Genomic DNA, 24,420 nt, shown 5'->3' with positions numbered 1-24,420 from the left:
GTTGTGTCTCTTTATTTATGCTGATACACTCAAAGCACATTTAACTATTCCAAGAGTAACAGACTACACTCCTGTACCTAGCCTAATTTCTGTGTATAAGGTGTATGACACCAGTGCCTATGAGTGACTGGGCTGAAAATGGATGCTGACTTGTTCAGACCCTCCTTTGGGTAAAAGTAGTTTTGTGTCATGAAAAAACTGAGTCTCTAGGTTAGGGTGAAGCCAAGTTACACTTTGTGAAGAGACCTAATCAGGATTTTAAATTCTAGATTAGGCTACGCTCACCCCAAAGCATAGTCTCCTGGCTGTGGAATGGTGAAACACTCAGGAAAGGAAAGATTTGGGCATTGGGAAGATTCCAGGAAGGATGTGGCACTGTTAGAGAGTGAGAAACAACACACACATATTTCCTGCCCTTGTAAAAACACAAATAAATTAATGAGATAATTCAGGTAGTGTTAACTGCTATAAAGTAAAACAACAACAACAACAACAACAACAACAACAACAACTGTGATGAGAGAAAGTATCTGGGGGGGGGTGCTCCTTTAGACTGGGTGGTCAGAAAGGGCTTCATGGAGATCTGAAAGACAGGAGAGAGCCATCACGTAAAGTCAAAGGATGCCGGATATAGAGCAAAACACAGATGTGGGAACAAGATTGGAATGTCTGAAGAACATAAAGGAGGTCAGTGTGAGATGGAGATAAGATCCAAGAGCCAAGCTGGGGCCAGAGCATATTTAGCCGATAGACTACGGTAAGTTTAGATTTTTCTCTAAGTGAAACAAACATTTGGAAGGTTTTAAGCAGGATATACTATAGTTTTTATACACATATACCTTATCTGTAATCCTCCCAACAATCTCAAAATGGATATTCTGCTCATTTTGTAGATGAAAATACTGAAGTTTACAGAGTTGATATGTTGCTCATAGAGAGCTCAGATAACACGGATCACCAATTCTATTCTCTTGTCTACCCTACATGATTTCTATGCCTTGATATCTGTGCCCATTTTCCAACTGCTGCTTCATAAAATGATGGATAGGGGAGAAACAAAAAAAGTATTTACAAAAGAGAGGATGAGTTAATACATCTGTTCCCTGAAGTTGGCAGCTCTGGTAGGATTTTAGGAAAATCAAAAAGCTGCTTTTAAGAAACTACTACTGGCAAGATACCCAAGGTTGGGCACACAGTAGGTCCCTATGTATTAGATGCACACCTTGTTAATTGTTGATTTTCCCTAAATTTTTGTTGTATATTCCTTGGGAGCCCTCAGAAAGATAGAATAAAATGTTCCAAAAAAAGGAAGAGTAGGTAAGAAATAATTCTGATCACTTCTAGAGGATTGTTTTCAGAGAGACCTTACTTTCTTGCTCTTCTATGAAGGAGATCATGGTGCTAAAAAAAACCCCAATGAGGTCCAGTTCTTCTGTCCATTGTGACCTCCCTTGACTGAGGATCATTCCTGCACCAAGTCCCATAGGTGTCTGCATAGCTGTGTAGACAAATTTATTAAAGAAATGTATTAGAGAAGCAGGGTCAGGAGCTCAGGAAGGAGCATATTCCCTCTTGATAGAAGCTGAGAGACCTACCCATGGATTTCAGATAAGCCTCAAAGGACTTCCTGAGTGTATAACTGTCACCTACTTAGGGAGAAAATTATACATCCTCAAGGTCAGGGTTTAAGGAGGTGGTAAATAACTTATGGTATGTTCCTTTCCTCTAGATCTATGTGAATTAGGTTAAATTAACAGGAATGGCAGTCACAGAAGTGCTGTTTAAGAGGTATGAATAAAGGGGGATAGGGCTACAGGAAAGTTTCAGGGATGATGTGTAGGGACTTTGGATGTATTTTCCCCAGTTTCTCCTCTATTTTTTTTAACGTTTGTTTATTTTTGAGAGACAGAGGGTGGGGGGGGGGCGGGAAGGGAGAGAGGGAGATACAGAATCCAAAGTAGGCTCTAGGCTCTGAGCTGTCAGCACAGAGCCCGATGTGGGACTTGAACTCACTAACCATGAGATCATGACTGGAGCTAAAATTGGACGTTCAACCGACTAAGTCACCCAGGCACCCCATCTCTCCTCTTCTATTTTTCTTCATGTGGTTAAATCCCTGGCCAATCATGGGGTTAGATACCTCCAGTCCTGTTCAACTTTTATGGCTCTCTTCATGAAGTGGGATTATTGACTTTTAGAACTGGAGTTAGGTGTCCCTCTGAAGAGGGTAAATAGGAAAGTGGGTGATTCTCTACCATTCCTTGAGATAGGCAGTTTTACTAATTCTTTCTCTAGCAGGGAATTAGCTAGAGGCTTCTTATGGTTGTAAAGCAAGTTTGGCAGATGCTAGATAATTGTGCAACAGCCTTTTGTAGGTTTGTTGTTTAGCTCACTGGGTTTGGATTACCCAGGCTCTTGAATCCTGATGCCAGCTTTTAGGGATTCCCAAGTCACTTTTATTTACAAAAAAAAAAATATATCAATTTTTACCTTTTAAATACTTTATCCCAGGAATTAGAAGAGTCCATAGTTAATATAATATGTAGCGAAATTCTCTTTAGTTTAGTTTTCTGCCCCAATTTCTCAATGTATTTCTTAGTTCTTCCTAATAATGGCAGCATATATAATCACATGCATTCCTCACTCCAACACCTGCAGTCCTGGGTCTTGAACTTTTTTTTCTGTGAAATATATATATATATATACCCACAAAAGTATGGCCCAATATAATATATATAATATATTGTCAAATTGGTTTCCATACAACACCCAGTGCTCATCCCAACAGGTGCCCTCCACAATGCCCATCATCCACTTTCCCCTCTCCCCCACCCTCAACAATCCTCAGTTTGTTCTCAGTATTTGTCTCTTATGTTTTGCCTCCTTTCCTCTCTGTAAATCCTCTCCCCCCCAGTCTTCTGATAAGTTTCTCAGATCCACATATGAGTGAAAATATATGGTACCTTTCTCTGCCTGACTTATTTCACTTAGCATAATACTCTCCAGTTCCAACCATGTTGCTACAATTGGCCAGATTTCACTCTTTCTTATTGCTAAATAGTATTCCATTGTGTATATAAACCACTTTTTTATCCATTTGTTAGTTGATGGACATTTAGGCTCTTTCCATACTTTGGCTATTGTTGAAAGTGCTGCTATAAACATTGGGGTACAAGTGCCCCTATGCATCAGCACTCCTGTATCCCTTGGGTAAATTCCTAGCAGTGCTATTGCTGGTCATAGGGTAGATCTATTTTTAACTTTTTGAGGAACCTCCACACTGTTTTCCAGGGCGGCTGCACCCGTTTGCATTCCCACCAACAGTGCAAGAGAGTTCCTGTTTCTCCACATTCTCTCCAGCATCTCTACCTCCTGATTTGTTCATTTTAGCCACTCTGACTGGTGTGAGGTGGTATCTCAGTGTGGTTTTGATTTATAATTCCCTGATGAGGAGTGACGTTGAGCATCTTTTCATGTGCCTGTTGGCCATCTGGATGTCTTCTTTAGAAAAGTGTCTCTTCATGTCTTCTGGCCATTTCTTCACTGGATTGTTTTTCAGGTGCGGAGTTTGGTGAGTTCTGGGTACTAGCCCTTTATCCGATATGTCATTTGTAAATATCTTTTCCCATTCTGTCGGTTGCCTCTTAGTTTTGTTGATGTTTTCTTTGCAGTGCAGAAGCTTTTTATCTTGATGAGGTCCCAATTGTTCATTTTTGCTTTTGATTCCCTTGTCTTTGGAGTTGTGTCGAGTAAGAAATTGCTGTGGCAGAGGTCAGAGAGGTTTTTTTCCTGCTTTCTCCTCTAGGGTTTTGATGGTTTCCTGTCTCACATTCAGGTCTGTCTTCCAATTTGGGGTTTATTTTTGTGGAATGGTGTAAGAAAGTGGTCTAGTTTCATTCTCCCAGCACCATTTGTTAAAGAGACTGTCTTTTTTCCATTGGATATTCTTTCCTGCTTTGTCAAAGATTAGTTGGCCATACTTTTGTGGGTCCAATTCTGGGTTCTCTACTCTATTCCATTGGTCTATGGGTCTGTTTTTGTGCCAATACCATGCTGTCTTGATGATTAGAGCTTTGTAGTAGAGGCTAAAGGCTGGGATTGTGATGCCTCCCGCTTGGTCTTCTTCTTCAATATTTGGCTATTCAGGGTCTTTTGTGGTTCCATACAACTTTTAGGATTGCTTGTTCTAGCTTCAAGAAGAATGCTGGTGCAATTTTGATTGGGATTGAATTGAATGTGTAGATGGCTTTGGGTAGTATTGACCTTTTAACAATATTTATTCTTCTAATCCTTGGAGTGTGGAAGGTTTTTCCATTTCCTTGTATCTTCTTCAATTTCCTTCATAAGCTTTCTATAGTTTTCAGCATACAGATCTTTTACATCTTTGGTTAGATTTATTCCTAGGTATTTTATGCTTCTTGGTGCAATTGTGAATGAGATCAGTTTCTTTATTTGTCTTTCCATTGCTTCATTATTGGTGTATAAAAATGCAACTGATTTCTGTACATTGATTTTGTATCCTGTGACTTTGCTGAATTCATGTATCAGTTCTAGCCGACTTTTGGTGGAGTCTATCGGGTTTTCTATGTATAGTACCATGTCATCTGCAAAAAGTGAAAACTTGACTTCATCTTTGCCAATTTTGATGCCCTTAATAAGTGTAAAAGAATTGAGATCATACCATGCACACTTTCAGACCACAATGCTACGAAGCGTGAAATCAACCACAGGAAAAACTCTGGAAAACCTCCAAAAGCATGGAGACTAAAGAATGAATGGGTCAACCAGGCAATTAGAGAAGAAATTAAAAAATATGGGGAAACAAATGAAATTGAAAATACAACAATCCAAACGCTTTGGAATGCAGCAAAGGCAGTCCTGAGAGGAAAATACATTGCAATCCAGGCCTATCTCAAGAAACAAGAAAAATCCCAAATTCAAAATCTAACAGCACACCTAAAGGAACTGGAAGCAGAACAGCAAAGGCAACCCAAACCCAGAAGAGGAAGAGAAATAATAAAGATCAGAGGAGAAATAAACAAGATAGAATCTAAAAAAACTGTAGAGCAGATCAATGAAACCAAGAGTTGTTTTTTTGAAAAAATAAACAAAATTGATAAGCCTCTAGCCAGGCTTCTCAAAAAGAAAAGGGAGAGGACCCAAATAGATGAACCATGAATGAAAATAGAATTATTACAACCAGTCCCTCAGACATACAAGCAATTATCAGGGAATACTATGAAAAATTATATGCCAACAAACTGGACAAACCTGGAAGAAATGGACAAATTCCTAAACACCCATACACTTCCAAAACTCAAATGGAAAGAAATAGAAAATTTGAACAGACCCATAACTAGTGAAGAAATTGAATCAGTTATCAAAAATCTCCCAACAAATAAGAGTCCAGAACCAGATGGCTTCCCTGGGGAATTCTACCAGACATTTAAAGCAGAGATAATACCTATCCTTCTCAAGCTGTTCCAAAAAATAGAAAGGGAATGAAAACTTCCAGACTCATTCTATGAAACCAGCATTACTTCCATTCCAAACCAAACAGAGACCCAGCAAAAAGAACTACAGGCCAATATCCCTGATGAATATGTATGCAAAAATTCTCAACAAGATACTAGCAAATTGGATTCAACAGCATATAAAAAGAATTATTCACCATGATCAAGTGGGATTCATTCCTGGGCTGCAGGGCTCGTTCAATATTCGCAAATCAATGTGATACATCACATTAATAGAAGAAAAGAAGCATACGATCCCGTCAATTGATGCGGAAAAAGCATTTGACAAAATTCAGCATCCTTTCTTAATAAAAACCCTCGAGAAAGGCGGGGTAGAAAGAATGTACTTAAACATCATAAAAGCCATTTATGAAAAGCCCACAGCTAATATCATCTTCAATGGGGAAAAACTGAGAGCTTTCCTCCTGAGATCAGGAACACGACAGGGATGTCCACTCTCACCACTGTTGTTTAACATAGTATTGGAATTTCTAGCATCAGCAATCAGACAACAAAATGAGTCTTGAACTTTCAATAAAAGGGACGGACCTGTAGCTTTTTGACAGCAATCAGCTTAGGTTCCAAAATGAACATACTAAGGAAGAAGATAATAAAGAAGATAGTATGTTTATTTTCTCTAAACTGCTGATTGTATCAGCAATTTGATCAGCATTTAACTTTTCTCTAACATAAAATTGCCACTAGGCCCACTATTCTGAGTTTTTAAGGGTCACTGAGTCAATCCCAGTGGAATCACTTTTCCTATTACAATGAAAATCTACTAAAGATATTGAAAACTTTTCTTTTGTGTTGTGAGTTTAAACTGTCTACATTTAAAAATGAGTTATTTTTTTATTTTTTAGGTGTTGTGACAATTTGTAACATTGACCATTTTAGAGATGAATGTGAGAGTGAGGCAATAAGGATAAATAGGAGTACAACACTAATAAAACACTAATTAAATTTTGTAGTGTTTAGGTTATATTTCCTTCTTTTGTGCAGCATAATTCCCAAGAGTAACAGTGAGCCTTGACTTACCCACCTTTTTTCGTGAATATGCAGAGTGGAACTCCTCATGCGACTTTTTATATATTGTGTTTTGGACTTAGAAACTAAAGTCTAAAATTCAAGGCTATTTGGCTCATGGTCAATTAGACAGAATATAGACTTTCTAAGCAGTTTCCATTATTTTGCAATGTGTGTGTGGGGGGGGGGATAAAAATATAAATGGTCTTTCTTATAAATGCCAATGCAAAAATCATTAGTAAAATATTATCAAACAGAATTCATACATTGAAAAGTATAGCACAACCAAGAAGGACTCATTCCAGGAACTCAACCATAGTTCAATATTAAGAATTCCAGCAGTCTTAGAGCTTACATCATAATGGGAAAACACTGGAGGCATTTCACTAAGATTAAGAACAAGGCAGGGATGTAGGATGCCTAGGATTTCCACTATTATTGAAATTGTATTTGAAGTATTAGCTAATGCATTTAGGTAAGGGAAAATAGAACAGTAGTTGGAAATGAAGTAAAACTATTTCTATTTGTAGATGATATGATGGTACATTTGGAAAACCCTATGCTATAAGACTAACTTAAAATATGTCAGTATGGTAGCAGGGTATTAAATTAACTTCTAAGAATTAATAGCCTTCATTTCACAAATACTAAAAATTGATTAGTGGAGGACAAAGCCTCCATTAGCAGAAATGAAAACAGAAATACTTAGAAATAACGACTTAACTAGAAATGTTGAGAAGTCTTTATGAGAAAACTTTAAACTCAAAGACACAAAAATAGACTTGAACAAATTTAAAGACCTTCCTTATTATTGGATGGTAACTGTCAATAAAATAAACATTATTCTTCCCAAGTTAATTTATGAATTTAATGCGGTCCAACAAAAATGCCCATTACCATTTCTTAAAAAACCTTAATGGTAAGATAATATCGATCGCAGGACATTGCAAAAATGGTATGGAGAGGTTAAGTATTTCCTTTACACCATTTCCTCCAACACTTATATTTTACATAATATCAAAACCAGGAAATTGACATTGCACCATTTGTGGGTATGTGTCTGTGCCATTTTATCACATGTGTAGATTTCTGTAATTAACAACTCCAGTCAGGATAAGTGTTCCATTACCACAAAGATATCTCTCCTACTACCCCCTTATATTGACACTCATCCTCCTCCTTTAACCCTTAGCTATTGACAATCATTAATTTGTTTCCCATCTCCATAATTTTGTTTCCTTGAAAATGTTATATAGATGGAGTTATATAAGTTTAATGTAAGTTTACCTCTTTTCTAGTTTCTAAGAGTTTTAAATCATAAATAGGAGTTAAATTTTGTCAAATGCTTTTTCTGCATCAGTTGATATGATCACGTTATTTTCCTTTTGAGCCTGATAATATGGTGGATTACATGGATTTTTGAATATTGAACCATCTTTGCATCCCTGGAATAAAACCCTACCTGGTCAAGATGTATAATTCTTTTTATATATTGCTGGATTCTATTTGCTAATATTTTGTGAAGAATTTTTGAATCAGTATTCATAAAGGATATTGTTCTGCAGGTTTCTTTTTTTTTTTCACTGTCTTTGTCTCATTTTGATATCAGGGTAATACTACAGGGAAACCAACTAGGTCTGGTGATTTCTTCATTGGGAGCTGTAAAAGTTAAAAGTTCATTTTCTTTAAAACTTACAGGGTTTTCAAACTATCTCCTCTACATTGGTGAGGTGTGGTAGTTTGTGTTTTTCAAGGAATTGTTCAGTTCAAATAACTTTTCAAATTTATGTGTGTAGAGTTGTTTGTTATATACTCTTATTATGCTTTTATATCTGCAGGGTTTGTAGTAGCATCCCCTTTTAAGTTCCTGATATTGGTAATTTGTATCTTCTCTCATTTTTTCTTTGTCAGTCTTGCTAGAGGTTTGTCAATTTTAGTGACCTTTTCAAAGATTAATTTTCTATTTATCTGATTTTTCTTCATTGTGTATCTGTTTTCAATTTCATTGATTTATCCTCTTTATTTCTTCCTTCTACTTGTTTTTGGCTTATTTTGCTCTTTTTTTTTCCAGGTTCTTACAGTGAGAACTTATATTATTGATTAGAGACTTTCTTCTTCTCTAAAATATTTTAGTGCTATAAATTTCTTTCTTAGTACTATTTAAGCTATAACCCAAAACTTTGGTGTGTTGTATCAGTGGTCTGATATGCTCCATTTTGGTAAGTGTTCCATGTGCAAGTGAAAAGTGTATCCTGCTGTTGTTGGATGAAGTGTTCTAAAAATACTGATTAGATCCTGTTGGTTTATGGCATCATTGAACTCTGTTGTTCTTGCTGATTTTCTGTCTAGCTGTTTTATCAATTGTTGAGAGAAGAGTGTGAGGTCCCCAACTATAAATGTGGATTTATTTCTCTTTTTAGTTCTATCAATTTTCGCTTCACATATTTGGCATCTGTACTTTTTAGTGTATATGCATTTAGGATTTCTATGTCTTCTTGGTGGATTGATCCTTTTGTTATTATACAATGGGTTTTCCTGTCCCTCATAACTTTCTGCCGCTGTTTTTGATTATTGTATGCATGGCATACATTTTTCCAGTTATACTGTCAACCTACCTATATATTTATATTTAAGTGTATGGTGGGCTCAAATGAAAAGTTATAAAGGATTGGTCTATAAATGTGACTAGGCCAGCTATATCTACTAGCTGACAATTATTGAAGTGAGGATTTTATCTTTCCACAGAGATTGAGAGAAGATGAAGATTCTATTTCAAGGGAATGGCTTTTAGATCCTTGAGAAAGACAGTCCCGAGTTGTAGGAGATGCACATACATCTCGAAGGGACAGAGGAAGGATTCATAATTATAAGCCATTTTTAGTAAATGCTCTAAGGGAGGTTCAGGGGTCTATCACCAAATGCTTGTTAGAGTAAATTATTTTGACAGCCCTGAGCTTTTCCAGACAGAAACTCAGTAGGGTGCTGGGTTGTCCTAGGGACGTGGCTTTAGATTGCTAGAAGCCATGTTAAAGTTTGGTCAAGTTTCTCACTGCAGGGGTTTGAATGGAGTGTTTGTGTGCCAAGTTTTTTGCAGTTGTCATGGGTTAAAAAAATATTTACATATTCTCAAAATATCGCCCCTTAGATTTTTTACTAATTAAGAAAATAACTTACTTTATAGTGGTGAAAGCTGGTAGACCTCTTCACCAAGTGCTGAAAGTTATCCTCATCAATAACATGACACGTTGACATCAGGTGGCTCTTGATGTGATGCAGAGAAGATACAACATCATGTATGTAGTACTGTTGCCAAAAAAGTGTAACCTGAATCAAATCATGAGGAAACAAGCTGACAGACCCAAGTAAGGGTCATTCTAGGAAACCACAGGCCTGAATTCTTTAAAAATGTCAGTGTTACAAAGGACAATAAAAAGTCAACTCTAGAAACTAAAGAGACATTAAAACTAAATGAAAAACCACACCAAGACATTACTATACGCCTATCAGAATGGCTAAAATAAAAAATAGTGATAACACTAAATGTGGGCAGGGACACAGGGAAACTGGATAACAAACACACTTGCTGGTGGGAATGTAAAATGGTAAAGAATTCTGGAAAACAATTTTGACAATTTTTCTTTAAAAATTAAACGTATATCATCATACCACTTATAAACTGCACTCCTGGGCATCTAAACCAGAAAAATAAAAATGTACTGTACATACAAAAAAACTTGTACACAGTTGTTAATAGCAGTTTATTTGTAAATAGAAAAAAAACCTAGAAATAATCCAGATATTCTTCAATATCACTTCAGATGAACTGTTAAATAAATTGTGGTACATTCATACCATGGAATGCTACTCAGCAATAAAAAGGAGCAAACTATTGATATACTCAATCTGGATAAATCTCTAGAGAATTATATTATGTGGAAAAAAAGAAAAACCAATTCCAAAAGGTTACATACTGTGTGACTCCAAATATATGACATTACAGAAATAACAAAATAAGAGAAAAGGAGAACAGATGAGTAATTGTCAGATGTTAAGGAGGGGGTGGGGCAGGAAGGAAGTAGGTATGGCTATAAAAGGGCAACATGAGGGGTTCTTGTGTTGTTGGAAATGTCCTGTATTGACATTGACTGCATTGGTGTCAATATCTTGGTTGTGTTGTGTGCTATAGTTTTACAGGATGGGAAAACTCGAATTTCTCTGCTGTATTTCTTACAACTGCATGTGATTCCACAATTATCTCAAAATAAAACATTTAATAATAAAAAGCCCAAATGAATGAGATTATGGCTGGGATTCTGTTGGAAAAAGTTTATAAATCAGGAAATTGGCAAAGTTTAAATATTTACTGTATATGGTAGAAAGTTGTATTGTATTGATACTAAATTTCCAGAATTTGATGACTGCACTGGCGTTATGTAAGAACATTTCTTTGATCCTAGGAGATACATTGGGTTATTTAGGGCTGATGAATCTTGCTATCTGCAATTTCCTCTCAAATATTTTAACAAATAAAACAAAACTGATTTAAAATATATACATATGGGGCAGCTGGGTGGCTCAGTCGGTTAGGCATCTGACACTTGATCTTGGCTCAGGTCATGATCTCACAGTTAGTGGGTTCTAGACTCTCATCAGGCTCTGTGCTGATGGTGCAGAGCCTGTTTGAGATTCTGTCTCTCCTTTTCTCTGCCCCTTACCTGCTTGTGCTCCCCCCGCCAAAATACATAAATGAACTAAAAAAAAAACCTTTTCAAATATATACATATAGGGTGTGTGTATGTGTGCGTGTACATAAGAGAGAAAAGCAATAAAGCAACTGTGCCAAGATGTTTATAATGAGTAAAGAGTATATGGGGTCATTGTAATATTTTTGTAACTTCTCTGTATGTTTAAATTTATTTTCCAAAATAAAATATTTAGTTTTAAAAAGTCCATTAAGGCAACAAATTGCCAGGGGATAGAGAATGGCTTAGGAAAGGTAACAGATGCAAGTCATAATCTGTTTTAGTTCTACTTTGAAATCTATGCCAGGAAATTGAAACTTAAGAGTTCTGTTTGCTTTGACTTATCTCCACCGTCTCCTTCTTAAGAGAATGTGTTTACCCAAAGGAATACTGTGAGAGAGATTCAATCTACACACATAAAAAGCAAATGTATAATTTATTTTTGGAACCAATGCAAAATGAAATAAAATTTAAAATTAAAAGCGTATCTTGATAAAATGCAGAGGAAAATAGGCAAGGGAAAGAGTTGTGAAGATGGAATAAGCAAACAAGTCACATGAAACCAGATGTGTTTGTGGAAAAATGAGCTTCGCAAATAAGTTCTAACATGCACTTTATTAGTCATTGATTTTACTTTTGTGTGTGTGTGTGTGTGTGTGTGTGTGTGTGTGTGCCTTTTGCTTAAAACACCACTTGCTGTTATTCCATGCAGGAAACTTTGCCCTTTTCCTAGAACAAAAATTAGCATCAGGTTAATTGTTCCTTACCTTGGACAAATAGCTCTTCTCTAAAATCTTTCCACAGTGAAAGAGAACTAGATAATCACCTAAAGTCAGTCAAGCATCTTCCTCTGTAACCAAGTTTTTAGGTAGAATTTTCAAATGAGGCAGTTAGGTGTGGCTTCTTGCCTCCCACTTCAAATTAAAAAGGAAAACGAGGAGCAGGTTGGTGGCTCAGTCAGACCAACTCTTGGTTTCGGCTCAGATCATGATCTCACTGTGTGAGATGGAGCCCCTGTGGGGCTCTGTGCTGACAGTGCCAGAGTCTGCTTGGGATTCTCTCTCTCCCTCTCTCTCTCAGCCCCTCCCCTGCTCTCTCTCTGTCTTTCTGTCTCTCTCGCACACAAAAATAAATAAGCTTTAAAAAAAAAAAGGAAAAAGAACAAAATCCAGCTGAGGTTTTCAGTGACACCTTGCAAACTACAGAAAATGCTTCTCAGGGCCCAAACTTTGTTTTGTTTATTTATTTATTTTAAGGGAGCACAAGCAGGTGAGGGACAGAGAGGAGAGACAGAATCTCCGCCATCAGTGCAGAGCCTGACGTGGAGCTTGAACTCAGGAACAGTGAGATCATTACCTGAGCCAAGATCGAGTCAGAGACTTAACCAGCTCAGCCACCCAGGTGTCCCCAAACTTTTTTTTGAAACACCTATTACACAGTTTCAACTTAAACTCTTTCTTGCATGGTTTTGAGAAATGTGTCGACCAATGCTTTCAAAGAACATCATCTTATTAGATCTTTCCATTATAAGTTCTAATGAGGAATAATAGGAATACTTTCTTTTTTTTTTTTTAATTTTTTTTTCAACGTTTTTTATTTATTTTTGGGACAGAGAGAGACAGAGCATGAACGGGGGAGGGGCAGAGAGAGAGGGAGACACAGAATCGGAAACAGGCTCCAGGCTCTGAGCCATCAGCCCAGAGCCTGACGCGGGGCTCGAACTCACGGACTGCGAGATCGTGACCTGGCTGAAGTCGGACGCTTAACCGACTGTGCCACCCAGGCGCCCCAGGAATACTTTCTATTTACCTTTGAGCTCTACTATTCACCACGTCTGTCCTCTTTTGCTGGCTCCACAGAGCAGCAGCAGAACAAAGGAATAAGGACTTTATACCTGTGTGCCACATTTTCATCGAATATACAAGCCATCGACTCTAAATTACACAATTTCAGAAATTATATTACCAAAGACAGAATGTTGTTATGTATACTATGAAACGCCAGACGATTGTAAGACACATCCTAATTACAGGGATCGTAAAATTTCAACAATAAATAAATAAAATAAAAAGACACGTGTATTCACGAAACGTAGGCAAACCGCACAGACAGCAAGCATGGCACACATCCTCAAGCGCGAAAACGCCCAGGGGCTAGCATGGTAGCTGGCGCTCCTGGGTGAGGGCGGAGCTTCATTCCTCTTCCCAGCGCGTAGGATCGCGGGAGCGCTCCGCCTTTCGCTGAGTTTCACTTTCCATTCAAGGGAAACGAAAGCTGGGCAGCCTCGGTGGGCGGGGCGTGAGCTGCAGACGCTCTACAGCTCCGGGTTGAGCACCTGGCCAGTTGACTGTGCACGCCGCCGGGGCTGTGCGCTCCCTGCGCGTTTTCCCGCGGAGTGAGCTCAGCGCGGACAGGGATAGAGAAGCTATTTCTCAATTTCCCCTGGATCGAAATTCGCAGTGGAGGTTTGACGCTTCTGTGGAAATTGAGGCAAGTTTGGTGCTAATTTTGGAAGCTTTCTTTCCAGGAACGACATGTGAGGGGCTTTGCTGAGATGCCACACGGGCAATCAAGGAATTAATTTGGATTTAGCAAATGATAGTAATGGTGTATATTCATTTCATATATATATTGGCCCAGTTCATTTTTTCAACCTGATATATTTAGACTTCTTGCATTTCGTGTTTAATTTCAAAAGAAACTACAAAAGTGTTGCAAGCTTGTAAAAAATTTGAAACAATGCAGGCAGATGTGTAAAGTAGAAACCGAAATTTCTCTTAATCCTCAACACAGTATCATTTTTGTGTATACTTTACAAGAAATTTTCATATAAAGCAGACTTTAAAATTGTTTTGTAATTTACCTTTTCCCACTTTGTTAAGTGATCTGTTGAGCATGATGGACATCTTTTAATGACAAGACATACAGATATGTTAATCTCATTAAAAACAATTGGTACGTAATAAGGCAAGTACATCATTTAAAAATTTTTTAAAAAATGCTTTATTTATTTTTGGACATAGTGCGAGTGGGGGAGGGGCAGAGAGAGAGGGAGATACAGAATCCGAAGCAGGCTCCAGGCTCTGAGCTGTCAGCACAGAGCCCCACATGGGGCCCAAACCCACGAACTGTGTGAGATCATGAGCTGAGCTGAAGTTGGACGCTCAACCAACTGAGCCACCCAGGTGCTCCTTGTACATCATTTATTTAAACAATTCAGGAGCATTTAGGTTTTTTCCAGTTTTTACTGGTATAGATGATGTAGCAGTGAATATCATTTTATGTTCACATTCATGTGAATATACATATATATTTGTAGAAAATTCCCAGAAGTGGAATTGCTAGGTCAGCGGGCATATATATATAGAGAAATTTGAAAGATTTGTGCAAATCAGAGTATTTTAGTCTTAATCCCCCTCCAACCTTGCCTTCTTTTCCTGGAAGAAACTTAAATTTAGATATTTAAACATAAAACTTCATTCTATGACTCTTGCAAATCTGGTTTCCAAGTGTTTGAAAATGCAAGCAATGGCTTTAACTACATGTTTTACAGCATTGAGATAGTTATACTTTGAAATTGTTTCAGAAAACAAGGCAAATTAACATATATATTTAAATACTGCACATACAAGTGCAATATTGATTTCAGAAGAACCCAGTGATTCATCACTTACATATAACACCCAGTGCTCACCCCAAAAAAGTGCCCTCCTTAATGCCCATCACCCATTTATCCCATCCCCCCACGTGCCTCCCCTCCAGCAACCCTCAGTTTGTTTTCTGTATTTAAGAGCCTGAGAAATTTAACAGAAGACCATGGGAGAGGGGAAGGAAAAAAGAAGTTAGAGAGGGAGAGAGCCAAACCATAAGAGACTCTTAAAAACTGAAAATAAACTGAGGGTTGATGGGGGGTGGGATGGAGGGGAGGGTGGGTGATGGGCATTGAGGTGGGCACCTGTTGAGATGAGCACTGGGTGTTGTATGGAACCAATTTGGCAATAAATTTCATATAAAAAAAAGAGTCTCTTATGGTTTGAACAAGGCAAATATTTAATTTTTTTTAATGTTCATTTATTTTGAGGGGGGGAGGGACAGAGAGATGGGGAGAGAAGGTGAAGCAGGCTCTGTACTGACAGCAGAGAGCCCGATGGGGGGCTCAAACTCAAGAACTGTGAGATCATGACCTGAGCCCAAACCAAGAGTTGGATGCTTAACTGACTGAGCCACCCAAGTGCCCCTGAACAAGGCATGTATTTTAAAAGATTTCTTTTTAGTGTTATGTGCAGAGTGAGGCAGGGTGGGGTGGGGGGAGGTGTTAAATCTAGATATTTAGGCCATCTAATGTGTTCATAGGAACAAAATGGGTAGGAAAGTAACAATGGGTATACAGTTCCATCTTGATTTATGGAGCACTATCAAAGAACTTAAAGTTTTGGGGCACCTAGGTGGCTCAGTTGGTTAAGCATCGGACTCTTGATTTTGGTTCAGGACATGATCTCACTGTTTGGTTTGTGAGTTCAAGTTCTGGGTTGGACTCTGCACTGACCTGCTTGGGATATTCTATGTGTTCCCTGCTCTTCCCCCCACCCCACCCCCACCCATTCCTCTCTCTCTTACACAAGTGTATGCGGGTGTGCTCTCTCTCAAATAAATAAACTTAAAAAAAGACTTTGTTTTGATTATCCTTTTTCACTATAAAAATATATTGCACTTTTGGCACTTTTACACAATGATGGGCTTGCAAAGGGAAAAATGTTTAACATGTACACAGCTTTAAAGAAGTCCTAACGCCTTTAACATGGGCTGTGAGAGAGAGTAGCACCAAGATTCCCTCTTATTTGGGATTTCATCTGGTGTGTTATAATTTGTGTACCTAGCACATTACCATTACTCGAGAAACATACAACAGATGGTTAAGGATGGGTTCTAAATTTATTGTTGCCGTGATGGATTGGATTGGGAAGACTTTGAGGTGGCTTGTATCATGTTCTAGGCATGTTAATTTTGTTCCTCTTGGGGCATTTAAAGAGAGAGTCAGTTTTCCTTGTGGAGAGTCTAGTTGTAGGGGAAGAGCCCAGTTAGAGACTGGGACCACCTAGGTTTCCTGCATCATATTTTTTGCTGTTTCTTAGAAGATTGATGGATTCTGTGGCTACAATGATGGTGTACTTAAGCCACCTGTTTCTGTCATTCACATCTACTTATTTTAAGGGTAAAAAATTTGGGAAAAGTTGGGAGCTAAGTTAATTTCTTTGGGACCAAAAACCATTAAAAAATAGCCTTTATTTTTTAGGGCAATTTTAGGTTCACAACAAAGTTGAGTGGGAAGTACAGAGTTCCCATATACCCATCCCCATGCCCTGTCCCTATCTCAACCATTATCAACATCTGGCACCAAAGTGGTGCATTTGCTGCAACTGATGAACCTACGGTGACACATCATTATCATTGAAAGTTCATATTTTATAATAGGGTTTATTCCTGGTGTACATTATATGAGTTTTGACAAATATATGACATATATCTACCATTATAGTATTATACAGAATGATTTCACTAAAAATCCTCTGTTGGAGCCAGTTTTTTGAGTCAGGACTTAAGTTTGAAAATTCACCTTTCTTGGAACAAAACCATCCTTTTTTTTCTGCTGGGTGCTTATCATTACCTGCTTAGCTCAACTGCATGTTCTGTGCCCACTCTGCCTTTCTCCATCCTTCTTAGTTAGGTTTCACTTTCCTTCCTTTTGTAGCCCCACCTACCTATTTCCCCTCTGTGATCAACTCTGAAGATTGCCCTTTTTGGGGTCTGGCCTGCCAGCCTGACCAAAGGATACTCTCCATTGGGTTTTACTGCCATATTTGGCTGACATAAGTAGTTTTGAGGTCTTGGCGGAGTACAGAACAATGTCGTTAAAAAATACAGCCTAGGGGCACCTGGGTGGCTCAGTCAGTTAAGTGTCTGACTTTGGCTCAGGTCATAATCTCACAGTTCGTGAGTTCAAGCCCCTCGTCAGGTTCTATGCTGACATCTCAGAGCCCGGAGCCTGCTTTGGATTCTGTGTCTCTCTCTGCCCCTCCCCACTCACACTCTGTCTCTCAAAAATAAATACATATTTGAAAAATTAAAAAAAAAAACATCCTGGTTCTTTTGTACTCTCTGTTTTATCAGATTTCCCTGAATTTGATCTTAAAATCCTATTTCTTGCTCATGAGATTGCCAACTGCCATCATTTCTCTTTCAGTTTAACCCTCCAGGCTGAGCCTCATGACTATTTATGAGACTGTTTTTATTTATTTATTTAATTTATTAAGAGACTATTAAGACTATTTGAGTATTGAGAATAAACACTAAGTAAAAGAGCTTACTATCTGAGTCATTTAACATGAATTTATTAATGTATGCTGCTTATATATTTAGGTGTTTCCCAACTTCAGATTTTCTCCTTTCCTTCACATTTTGTAAAAGAATTAAGAAATTTGAACGCTTCTCATCCCTAATTCATCAATTTTTTGGATCTTGAAATAGGAACACTATTGCCATCCAAGGATTCCCTTAAGAGATATTAAATCTATCCCCCAAATGAATTATTGTTTATTTTAAAATTAAAAAAATTTTTTTAATGTTTGTATTTATTTTTGAGACAGAGCTAGACAGAGCATTGAGCAGGGGAGGGGCAGAGAAAGGGAGACACAGAATCTGAAGCAGGCTCCAGTCTCCGAGCTGTCAGCACAGAGCCTGACACGGAGCTTGAATTCTCAACCATGAGATCGTGACCTGAGCTGAAGTCAGACGTTCATCTGACTGAGCCACCCAGGCACCCCGAATTATTGCTTGTTTTAAAATTACATATTAACTAATTATAAGAAGTTTGGAAGTTAAGAGAAATAATTTAAAAAAAGGAAAAAATGTTTTGTAATTCCGCCAATAAGAGTTACTTTTTAACGACATTTTTGGTATATTTCATCCTAGTCTTTCCTCTCTCCCACCGTCTCTCTCTTTCTGTAGTTAATTCATATTGAAAAAAAATTAGGTTTATACCATATGATATTTTTATAATTTCTTTTTTATTCAATGAAACGTTATAGTCATCTCCCCATCTCTATTAGTCTAAAATGATTTTAAAGTCACCATAGTATTTCATTTTATGAGTGGGTCATAATTTACTTTTATTGTTGAATTTCCTTTTTTTTTTTTTTTTTTGCCATTATAAATAGTGCCATAGCTCTTGAATTTGAAAGCATACTTTTATTTTTTGGCAGTTGACAACAACAAAAAATTCCACTTTGAGAAATAAAATAGTGTTTTTGTTTTTTGAAATGTTTGTTTATTTTGAGAGAGAGAGAACATGCATGAGTGAACGGGGGGGGGGGGGGGGGGGGGGAGGGGCAGAGAGGAGAGAGACAATCCCCATGCTAATAGCACGGAGCCCCGTGTGGGATTCCATCCCACCAACTGTGAGACCATGACCTGAGCCAGAGCAAGAGTCTGAAGCTCTACTGACCGGGCTACCCAGGTGCCCCCAAAATTATCTAGTGTTAATTAAGGAGGAACAAAAAGATATTTAAAAGAATAGACAAAATGGAAATGGAATGATTTCACCAGAGTCTCCTAAATGCTGCACTTTTCCTCATCAGTATTTCACTTTACTTTTTTGTAAAGCATAAAGAAAACAAGCCATAAAAATGAATTTCTTATGTAGATCTTTGTATCTCTGATTATTATTTTTTTATTAACTTTTTATTATGTTTTATTTATTCTTGAGATAAAGTACGTGACAGGGGAGGGGCAGAGAGAGAGGAACAGAGGTTCCAAAGCGGGCTCTGGGCCGACAGTAGCAAGCTTGATGTGGGACTCAAACTCACAAACTGTGAGATCGTGGCTTAAGCTGAAGTTGGATGCTCAACCTACTGAGCCACCCAGGTGCCCCAAGCTTTTATTTTAATTCCAGTATAGTTAACATACAGTGTTATATTAATTTCAGGTGTATGATATAGTGATTCAACAATTCCATACATTACCCACTGCTCATTACAGCAAGTGCACTCCTTAATCCCCATCACCTATTTCACCCATTTGTTATTTTCTTAATCAATATTAATTGGTACTCTTTCAGCTACAAGTGACAGGGAACCATTTCAAACTAATTTTAAAAACAGCAGAGGAGACCCTGAGTGGAGAAGTTTGGTGGGCAGGCAGCCTGAGGCTTGGTTGGATCCAGTTCTTAAGCTGTTGGCCTCAGGATTCTGTCTCAGTGTTTCTCCCATTACTTGGTTCTGTTTCCTGTCACTGACTCTTCTTTGGCTGATGGGTTTTCGTTTTTTTTGTTTTTTGTTTTTAAATGTTTATTTATTTTTGAGAGACAGAGCACAAGCAGGGGACTGACAGAGAGGGAGACACAGAACTTGAAGCAGGCTGCAGCACAGGGTCTGATGCAGGGCTCAAACTCATGGACCACGATATCATGACCTGAGCAGAAGTCAGACACTTAACTGACTGAGCCACCCAGTTGCCCCTGAGTTTCCTTTCTGTGGTGGAAAGGATGGTCTGATTTATGTTCTTACAGCTTAAAGCGCCATCTAACAAGTTTATGATCAGCTCTGATTGCGTCACATGATCATTGCTAAAACAGCCACCAAGGACACTATGTGGTCAGACCTGGGTTATTTGAGCCAGGGAGTGGGTGTGAGGAGTTGGGAAGGGCTGTACTGAATCATCAGAGTATGAAAATGGAGATAGTTTTTGAAATGAAAAGGTGATTCTGCTACCCAAAGGAGGGTAAGTGGGCTGGCAGAAATGACAGATGTCCACTATGATCATTGTTGAGATTGTGATACATGTTGCCAAATTTGTGTTCAGGCTGTGTAGCAGCGTTTACTCCCAGTGGCAGAATGTGGAATGCTTGTGCAGTGGGGGTAAGTATGGAAAGTTGATTGGTGCTGCTATACCTGGACCAAGAGCTTTCTATCTTCTGTATCTCTACAAATAAGCACCATAAGGTTTTCACTAATGGATTTCTTAAATACAAATAAAGCAACCAGGAAATCATGCACCTTTAAGGAAACTAACACTGAGAACAATCTTCATGAAACTAATTGAAGGTTGTTGTCCTGCATTGAAACCTGTATGTCACTGGTCAACACTTGACATCCTAAGCTTTAGTACTTGTCTAGAACATCTTCTCAAACTTTAATGTGTAAATAGATAGCCAAGAATCTTGTCAAAATGCAGATTCCAATTCACTAGGTCTGTATTGGGGCCTAATATTCTTTTTTTTTTAATGTTTATTTATTCTTGAGACAGAGACAGAGCATGAACAGGGGAGGGGCAGAGAGAGAGGGATACACAGAACCCAAAACAGGCTCTAGGCTTTGAGCTGTCAGCACAGAGCCCGATGCAGGGCTTGAACCCACGAACCGTGAGATCATGACCTGAGCCGAAGTTGGATGCTTAACTGACTGAGCCACCCAGGCGCCCCCTAATATTCTTTTAAACAGACTTCCAGGTGATGCTGATCTGCTTTTCTAAATAGCAAGACATAAGATCAGTGGTTCCCAATATTTTAGCAGAACAAAACAAAAAATCAGGACCCCACCCTCCTCAAAATAACAGTTGCACTTTTAGTATCCACTAGTTGAAAATTACTATATATTCAGAAAAACTTTTACACAAGTTTGTGTTTTGTAGTCACGACAGCGTCTGCCTACTTTTTGGCACCTTTTGGCAGAACACTAAAGGGCTGAGTGTTAAAATCAATATTTGGTTACGGTTGAGTCCATCTGCCCCTCACCTTAAATGCACACCAATTTTAGCATCTTCATTGGAATTGAAGGTCAGGAGGATCTTACAGCAGGTATCATATGAGAAGTATTTGAATTCTCAAGATGACTTTTTGTTTGGTTACTTCAGTAGGTTCCAGTGAACAAACCGCAGGCACTAAGTTTTGCAAACTATAGTATTAAGGCTTTTTTTGTGTGGGTAGAGTAGCCTTCTAAGCACTTAATGTCTGTCATTCCATAGTGTTTGAACATGTTATGTGAGTACCCAACAGGACAATATCAAACTAATGAAGAGCCATGAAATTGCTCTGCTCTCTCTCTCCTTTAGCCAAGGATTTCTGTTACATTGTTCTGTGCTGTGATTACTTTCTGAACACATACTGAAGGATATGAACAAAATACTGTATGCAGGACAGGCTTCTAACTTGTGGGTCCTATGGTAAAATAAAAATGTGGGGCTCTTTGTTAAACATATTAAGAATTTCCAGTCCGTAACAGGCAAGCATTAAACCAGGCCTGGGCTGTCTTGAATACAGGTCTCTGCAACTACAGTTTGCACACTCAGGAAGCTAGCCCTGACTGTGTATGTGATTCCTAAACCATTCATAGCCTACACCTTGCTTGATCCACTGTTGATGGCATTGACATTTTGAAAACTGTTTTTCAGTCTGTAAATCTCTTCAATCAGATTTGCAAGGAGAGAATCCTGGCTGAATTCACCATCAATCCACCATACTTTTAAATTTAAAAGAGATTCTAGTTTTTTCTGCCTGTTCAGATAGATACCTGATGTACATGATATAGAAGTGGCATATTTAAAGTTATCACTGTTTTATGTGTGTGTGTTTGTGTGTGCCCAGCAGAATATAATTCAGGAAAATTATTTTTAGGAGCATATTTTCCAGAACAATGTTGTCCCTAAGATTCATAGTTTGGACATATCTTAAAAGTTTCATTTCCAACTATTGAATTGAGTGACAATCTAACCAGTCATTTGGATAACAGTCTTTAGCTTTCATAAATAGACTAAACACTGCAAAAAGCTGGGTGCTTGAGCCAGCTTATGTAGTATGTGGTTTTTGAAGTATGACTAGTGAGAACAAACTGTGTTTTGGGTACCTCATTTTTCTCTAAACTTTTAAAAGATTTTAAAATATTCTTTATTATACCTAGGCTGAGGGATGATTTATCACTGATTTTTTAGTATATATATTTGGAGTTTTTCTCCTCATGATAATTTCAGGTTGTAAAGCTGACATTCTGCTTTTAATTCGTCTTTACAAGATGTAAGAATTTGCAAATAGGATTTTTTTCTTGAAAGACTCATGGCATCGCGAATAAAGCTTAAATACAATTCTTTTTTTTTAAGTTCATTTATTTATTTTGAGAGAGAGAGAGAGAGAGAGTGAGTGTGCACACACGAGCAGGAGAGTGGCGAAGAGAGAGGGGGAGAGTGAATCCCAAGCAGGCTGTACACTGCCAGCCCAGAGCCCAACGACGTGGGGCTCCATCTCACAAACTGTGATATTGTGACCTGAGATGAAATCAAGAGTCAGACGCTTAAACCGACTGAGCCACCCAGGTGCCCCTAAATACAATTCTTAAAGATTATTTTATTTAGTATTATGAATGCTGTGGTAGCAATTTTATAAAGCATAGAAGTAATGTAATCTTAACTTTATTAGTTGAAATTACTTTTTAGTATATGTGCTGCCAAAGCAAGCACAGTTGAAATTACTTTTTAAATTTAATAAATAATTGTAAGCCCCAAAAGATATAATATTCTTCATAAACTATTTAGCAAATTTATTCTTGTTAATATATGTATTAATTTTCAATTTCTTTTCCTTTTTTTAAGATTTTAATTTTTTTTTTCAACGTTTATTTATTTTTGGGACAGAGAGAGACAGAGCATGAACGGGGGAGGGGCAGAGAGAGAGGGAGACACAGAATCGGAAACAGGCTCCAGGCTCCGAGCCATCAGCCCAGAGCCTGACGCGGGGCTCGAACTCACGGACCGCGAGATCGTGACCTGGCTGAAGTCGGACGCTTAACCGACTGCGCCACCCAGGCGCCCCATCTTTTTTTAAGATTTTAAAATATTAGTTTTATACATAAAGGTAATGGCCTAAACCACCCATTATTTCAGCATCTTACCTTTGTAGGTATAAACATATAAACATATAAAGTATATGATTTTCCACCCTCAATTATGCATGTAGTATTTGCAACTGCATATTCAGATATTAACAGCTAATCAAAATGACCTCCTTTTTTGTTACACTGATTACATATGGTGGTTACCAAAGTAATCACTTGATCATGCACAAGTCCAAGGGGACCAGAAATGCCACCAAAGTGGGTGTTTTATTAATTGGACTTTCAAAGGCTGAGGCCAGAGTTGAAGCCAAAGAGCAGATCTTGGTTGAATAATGACATTGAAGCCACACTTTGGGGCTTTTCTACTTCATCTGAAAAATTTAAGTCTTCATATAATGTTTAGAATTCTTCTGGATACAGTGCCACTTTCATAAAAAAATAGGAATAAATAGGAATGATCTTTCCATATGCTAAACTTAGGATTTTTACATTATATCTTTTATTATTTGTTGCTTAATGTGTGCTCATTTTTATTTATTTGGTACACTGCTTGGCAGACTTTCTTCAGCTCATTTCTATTTGGATATTCTTCCTATATTTGGGGACAGTGCCTGCATGCCCAAACTTAGTTTGACTTCTTAATTTTTTTCCACTAGAAGAGAAGACAGAGCTTTGTGGCAGCACTTCTGCCTTTAAAGACTCCTCATCACAGTCAGTTAAAACTGAGTGTTGTTGGGGAAAATCCACAGAGTGATTTGTCAGCAGTTCAGATTTGTCATCAGTTGTGTTCTGCCTTACCTCCTTGAGCTGTGGCATGAGCTCTGTGCAGAGAGAATGAATTAAAAATCTTTGAAAATGTTTATTTAATTTTGAGAGAGAGAGAGAGAGGGCACTAGCTGGGGAGGAGCAGAGAGAGAGGGAGACACAGAATCTGAAGCAGGCTCCATGCTATCAGCTCAAAGGCCGTTGTGGTGGCAAGATTACCACCTGAGCCGAAGTTGGATGCTACACCGACTGAGCCAACCAGGCACCCTGAGAATAAATTTTTTTAGGCCTATGTTAGACCATGTTTTCCTCAGACCATTAGCCTTGACTCCAAGTTCCAATTAATTATTTAACTAATTAATAATAAAACACTTATGAAACCCCTTCATCCCCAAACTAGACTATTACTATAGTACGATAACACAATAACATGCTCTCCACTTGTCTCATCCCTCTGTCTCTGAATCAGAGGTCATCACCTGATCCTTGTGGTTTTCA

At 38.1% G+C, this 24,420-nt stretch overlaps 1 protein-coding gene across 1 annotated transcript in view; it reads left to right on the top strand.

Moving 5' to 3' along the window:
- Positions 1–13,579: 13,579 nt before the first annotated feature.
- The window catches only part of USP18 (ubiquitin specific peptidase 18), a 51,483-nt gene continuing 40,642 nt past the window's right edge, over positions 13,580–24,420 (top strand). The window contains exon 1 of the mRNA XM_043561488.1: positions 13,580–13,771. The gene's annotated coding sequence lies outside the window, so the exon portion shown is untranslated. The remainder of the gene's footprint in view (positions 13,772–24,420) is intronic.

Source organism: Prionailurus bengalensis, chromosome B4 (genome assembly GCF_016509475.1).
Source record: "Prionailurus bengalensis isolate Pbe53 chromosome B4, Fcat_Pben_1.1_paternal_pri, whole genome shotgun sequence".
Taxonomy (NCBI): domain Eukaryota; kingdom Metazoa; phylum Chordata; class Mammalia; order Carnivora; family Felidae; genus Prionailurus; species Prionailurus bengalensis.
The sequence above is the reverse complement of the archived record's forward strand: the minus strand, read 5'-3'. Positions and strand labels throughout refer to the sequence as shown.